Source organism: Nanorana parkeri, unplaced genomic scaffold, assembly GCF_000935625.1.
Source record: "Nanorana parkeri isolate BGI_ZX_2015 unplaced genomic scaffold, ASM93562v1 scaffold1566, whole genome shotgun sequence".
Classification (NCBI taxonomy): domain Eukaryota; kingdom Metazoa; phylum Chordata; class Amphibia; order Anura; family Dicroglossidae; genus Nanorana; species Nanorana parkeri.
The window spans coordinates 139928-146237 of NW_017307834.1; the positions used below are offsets into that span (position 1 = coordinate 139928).

Here is a 6310-nt window from a genome sequence, read left to right on the forward strand (position 1 = left end):
ATCCAGGAATAATACAGACAATGTATACGCACGGTCAGTCATTTGCATAAATCTCTCGGATTCTTTCCTCTGCTGCCGTCCTACAAGTATTTTATTCCTTTCAAACCAAATTCAACATCTCAAACCAGGACAGCGGCCAGTGCCGACCGTAAAACATACCACGAGTGTGCCCAGATCCACCCAACTGCAATCAGTTTGGCAAAGTCCCGCCCATCTTCGGTAAGTCACGCTTCTTCTCTGCCAAAACAGAACTTACCTGGGTGTTGAGAGTCATGTAAAGACCCTACACGTGTATTTGTATTACATAGTATTTGAGGTTGAATAAAGACGTTAGTCCATCAAGTCCAACCTATTAGGGTCTCATTCTAGAAGTACCTGTACCCCTGTATATTACCTGTACCCCTGTATATTACCCGTACCCCTGTATATTACCTGTACCCTGTACATTACCTGTACCCCTGTATATTACCTGTACCCCTGTACCTTACCTGTACCCCTGTACCTTACCTGTACCCCTGTACGTTACCTGTACCCCGTATATTACCTGTACCCCTGTATGTTACCTGTACCCCTGTATATTACCTGTACCCCGTATATTACCCGTACTCCGTATATTACCCGTACCCCTGTATATTACCTGTACCCTGTACATTACCTGTACCCCTGTATATTACCTGTACCCCTGTACCTTACCTGTACCCCTGTACCTTACCTGTACCCCGTATATTACCTGTACCCCTGTATGTTACCTGTACCCCTGTATATTACCCGTACTCCGTATATTACCCGTACCCCGTATATTACCCGTACCCCTGTATATTACCCATACCCCTGTATATTACCTGTACCCCTGTATATTACCTGTACCCCGTATATTACCTGTACCCCTGTATATTACCTGTACCCTGTACATTACCTGTACCCCTGTATATTACCTGTACCCCTGTACATTACCTGTACCCCTGTATATTACCTGTACCCCTGTATGTTACCTGTACCCCTGTAATCCAACTCAAGGACATCTTTTCTTAGTACTGGTGACCAGAACTGGACCGCGTACTCCAGATGAGGTCGAACCAATTACAATCTTTCATTTATGTACCAGATCATTAATCGCAAAATCTAGAAAGAATATTAAAACATATATAAGCAGGGCTTGAAAAAAAAAATGCCCGAGTAGCCTCACGGCCGGCCGTGGCAGTTAAAGCGGCTGGCCGGGAGCTTCTTGGAGGGCGAGGCGCGGCCCGGAGATTAGAAAGTGCGACCGGACGCCGCAGCTCTCTCTCGACGCCCGTGACGATCTTCATGGGACCAGAGGAACGGGAGAGCTGCCGCTGGCCAGAGGACTGCATTACCCAGCAGGCAGCGCGGCAAGGGAGGTGAGGCCGTGAGGAGACTAAAAGGGGGTCCCAAGGTCCAGTCCAGATGACATGAGGTGGCTCCATGGCAGGAATCAGGACGGGATCCGACCTACAGAGATCGGGGAGAGCTGTGCTGTGTGTGACACCATCAGTATATCACTCCCCCTTCTTCTCCATCACTGCCTGGCATCCTCCCTGCCACTTGGGGAATGGGCAACCGGTCCCAGAAGCCGCTACTCATCTCCGGTCGCATAGCTGTGCCTTTGTCTACCTCATCACATAGAATGCTGGGCCTGCACTGGTCTTGCATTGTACACGATGACACGGAGGGGGCCCTTCCACATTTCGGGGGGCTGATGAGAGATATTAATAGTAATATTCTTGCCGAAATCTACCAAATGTTGCCACATATTCTAGACCGGGAATTTCTCAACCTTTTTCAGTCACAACAATCTTTAAAAGATTGGCAGCAATAAACAGGTCCAATATCTGCGAGGTCACAAGCAGTAGGGAAACAAAAATTGGAGACGGAAGCGCCACTACCTAGCGCAATAAATGTGGTAGAGTGAGGTGTAGGCGTAAGAGTTGTACTCACCTGAGGCTGGGTGAGTATTCGCTTGTAATCGTCCGGTGGTGGTCAAGAGGATGGGGTGGAGTGGTGGTGGTAGCAGTCCCTCTTTTTCAGGATGGCGTGGTGTTTCGACCCCGTAGGCAAATGGGGATACATACACGAGGGGGTGAGGTATGCAATGGTGGGTGAAAAAGGGTTGAGCTTCTGTAACTCACCGTGGGGATAGTGGAGGGCGACTCTACACGATGACGGCGCGGCCTGTGTGGTGCCTGGGCGGTGGGCCGTGGAGTGGTCCTCGAGAGTCCTGGCATGGGAGGCCTCCGATGACAGGTGCTGTGGAGTGGTGGAGCGACGGGAGGTCCTAGATGGGGGAACTGAAGAGCGATTGGAGGTGCCGAAATGTTCAGTCTCAGTGGCGGAGAATTCACGTTGGGGCTTTCGGGGGAGTCCCCTCACATCGGCTTGAAAAAGAAGGTTTAACCTTTGAAACGCGTCGCCGTCAGCCCGGTCTCCACGGGTCCTCAGAGTGTCTCCTACACTCCAGCTGTTCACGGACACCGCTCGCTCCTCGACACCCGGCTCTAACCCCCGGCACTTCTGCCTATGAGCCGCTCCCCACGGCTCACGCCGCTACACCCGCATCACAGGCTTCTCCAGCATACGCCTGCAGGTCACAGCTCCGTCGGGCTGCCCGAAAGCCCCAACGTGAATTCTCCGCCACTGAGACTGAACATTTCGGCACCTCCAATCGCTCTTCAGTTCCCCCATCTAGGACCTCCCGTCGCTCCACCACTCCACAGCACCTGTCATCGGAGGCCTCCCATGCCAGGACTCTCGAGGACCACTCCACGGCCCACCGCCCAGGCACCACACAGGCCGCGCCGTCATCGTTGAGAGTCGCCCTCCACTATCCCCACGGTGAGTTACAGAAGCTCAACCCTTTTTCACCCACCATTGCATACCTCACCCCCTCGTGTTTGTATCCCCATTTGCCTACGGGGTCGAAACACCACGCCATCCTGAAAAAGAGGGACTACTACCACCACCACTCCACCCCATCCTCTTGACCACCACCGGACGATTACAATCGAATACTCACCCAGCCTCAGGTGAGTACAACTCTTACGCCTACACCTCACTCTACCACATTTATTGCGCTAGGTAGTGGCGCTTCCGTCTCCAATTTTTGTTTCCCTACAGCACACGTGTTGGACACCCCGGTCCAGACAGAACGGAAGCCGCACACCTACGCCACCAACCCCCCCCCCCAGTACTTACACCCACCACACCACAAGCGCGAACCAGTGCACCTAACAAGTACTGCCCCCCTTCCTCCACATTTTCCCCGTACCTCTGTTAAGCGCCACACAAGGGGTAAAAACTCTCAACTTTTGGCGAGGTCACAAGCACATTCTACATAATCTGCTCACACACAAACCAAACATACAGTGGAAACGTAACCAACTTCCTGTTGCTGGCCTCTATATAAGTAGCTGGTCACATGAGAACGCTAGCATGGGCCTCTTCTCTAAAAAGGTGGTTTCCATTTCCTTCGGCCACGGAGTGTATATGTTTATGTCTGTGGCCGATGGCACCTTTATGGATTAGGGACTGAAGAACTCTATAACCATAACACAAAGGTTTACATTGAGGTGTATAAGCGGCAGGTTCACCTGAGAGGAATCGGGAGTATTGTGCTTTGTGAATCAATTCTCCTTTTTATTCCATTGTCTCAATGACGCACGATCTCTCCTGAACTGTCTGTAAATCCGTCGCTGGTTTGAACTTTGAACACACTTCTTTTTTCTACGTATCCCGCCCACCCCATATGCAAATATTACTGATCAGCGCTTTGCAGGAACTTTTGATGGAAACAATTAGATCCAAATAGAGCATTTTGTACGTCACTTCCTAGTATGGAGTCCTGGAGCTAACAGGTATGGAATAAATTCAGTCTCATTGCAATAATGTCTCTGGCATGGCTTTTATTGGCTTGGTGACGAGGGAGCATAGAGCCGGCATCCCAGCCAATCAGGAAGCTGGTCAGCATGACTCACCGCCTGATACCGGATGCTACAGCTCGCGGTATACTGAGACCGCCGCAGCCGGGACGGATCCCGACATTACTGTCGAGATCCACCCAGCTGCATGATTGACAGCTGGCTCTGCCTATCTAGAGGCAGAGCCAGCTGTACCCGCCCCCTCCCCCGTCCGTTCCGCCAGTCAGAGCTGGAGGATCGGAGCTGGGATGGGGGGGGAATCCCTGCAGGGAGTGGTGAGTGACAGTCACGGCTCTGACAGTCAGCGAGCGACGGTATGTGTTCACTCACTTCCCGATCTATTGAGCTGACCTGTGACAGTTTCATTGTCACACGTCGGCTCGAACTATGAGGCTGAGTGATTTTCATTATCTATCTATCCCTATGCCTAATATTGCTATAAACCTTCATTCTCTAAAGCTTAACCCTTGCAGTGCCCCTTCTCCCAGCACTGCAAAAGTTAAAGGAGAAGTATGGGGGTCAGGGCTTTCCCCCCATAGATCTCCTAAGGGTCACGGGAAGACACAAACTAGCGTCCTCCCGTCACCCAAAGCTCAGTATATCGTGATAGATATAGATAGATATCTCTATATATATATATTTAATGAGTTCTTAGATGTGTACGATGCGGTTGAGATTCGAGTCTGTTGGGATACATTGCTGAGGATCACCGGCTGGCAGAGCACGCTGCGCAATGAGACTCCTGACACTATGCTGCCCGCTGCACTTGGGGGAGTTCAGATAGAAAGCTTTAAGGATTAAATGGCAGCGTGCGGGCTAATGACGGGATAAATATACGTTCGGTGGCCGCGGCACAAGCGGGTTATTCTCGTCTCGCGTTACAAAGCTGCACTTAGCTGATACTGAACTGTCGCTACCTGGAAACCTTAGCAAAGGAGCTCATATAATCGGGTCACAGAACGCTCTTCCTAAAGGGATCATTCGTGCAATTTTAGAGCGTGAACTAGCCCTGCTCCTGAGTTAAGGAGGCGCCAGTCAAAGCCAACACTGAAGTCCCTCCTGAACCACACTGATGTCAGCGCGCCCGCCGATCAATACAACGGAGACAGACTTTAATAGATTTTATGTGCGCGAGAAGCTGCAAGCAGAAGGAGACTGTGTGCCACTTATGTATTCCAGCATGCTTTAACCCAGCACGTGTGCCCCTGAGAGGTGACTGAACGGACATGCATGTCAGGATTTATGATGGATCGGGCCATTTCGCTGGAAGCAGATGCTCACAGATAGTGACTCACATCACCAATATCTGTGTAATTCTGTCTTTGGTATGCATTCCCTCTGATCCCCCTCCTCATGTATCACTGGCCCCTCCCTTTTAGATTGTAAGCCCTCAGGGGCAGGGCCCTTACCATCTCGTCTTGAACTGTATTGTAATGTCTTCCTTATATTGTAAAGCGCTGCGCAGACTGTTGGCGCCATATAAATCCTGTATAATAATAATCCAGTAAAGCTCTCTGCACCCTGGGACAAACATTTCTCCTGTTACACATGTGATCATACCATGTATGATTACATGCGGACAGATGCGGCCACTGTTACCCTGTCATTAATCTGAATGGGTACAGCAGCATCTGTATGGACACACCTAGGATTCCTGCCGCAATAATCCCCCCTGTGTGTATAAGACCTTACTCCAGCCATGTGCATGAGACATTACTCGCCTATCCACACACCTGCCAGATCCCTGCAGGGATTCCCCCCCCTTCTCCGATCCTCCAGCGCTGACTGGCGGAACGGACGGGTGAGGGGGCGGGTACAGCTGGCTCTGCCTCTAGATAGGCACAGCCAGCTGTCAGTCACGCAGCTGGGCGGATCTAGACAGTAATGTCACTGTCATAGGCACTGCTGTAAACTCTGCCCGAAGCAGCTAAAAAAAAATACAGTGTTGGAGTGCATGGGCACTCCCCCAACAGCACATAGGATGTGTAGTGGCTGCTCAAACATAGGAACTTTGCACAGACAAGCGGACTGTCTACGTCCAAGGGCATGCCTCCATATCTGTACAGATGTGCAAGTTCGGGTCGGCGTGCGGCCGTGTCCTGTCGTAGAGGTGTACAGGCGGCTGTATGCAGCACCTGTCCCTCCCGGGCTGTGCACATCTCCATGTGAATGAGGCCTTAAAGGAGAACTATGATGGGGGGGCTTTTCACTCACCTCATAGTTCTAGCCGACCTGTGACAATGAGACTGTCACAGGTCGGCTCAGTAGATCGGGAGGTGAGCGAACACATACCGGCGCTCCCTCACCTCTCGATCCCGTCACGGCCCTCTGCCGTGACAGGGGGAGGGGCTGGATTCCCCTCTCCCCGCTCCGATCTG

General features: G+C 51.5%; 1 protein-coding gene across 1 annotated transcript in view; it reads right to left on the reverse strand.

Moving 5' to 3' along the window:
- Positions 1–6310, reverse strand: part of STRBP (spermatid perinuclear RNA binding protein) — an 81150-nt gene that overhangs the window by 11242 nt on the left and 63598 nt on the right. The gene's annotated exons all lie outside the window — the stretch shown is intronic.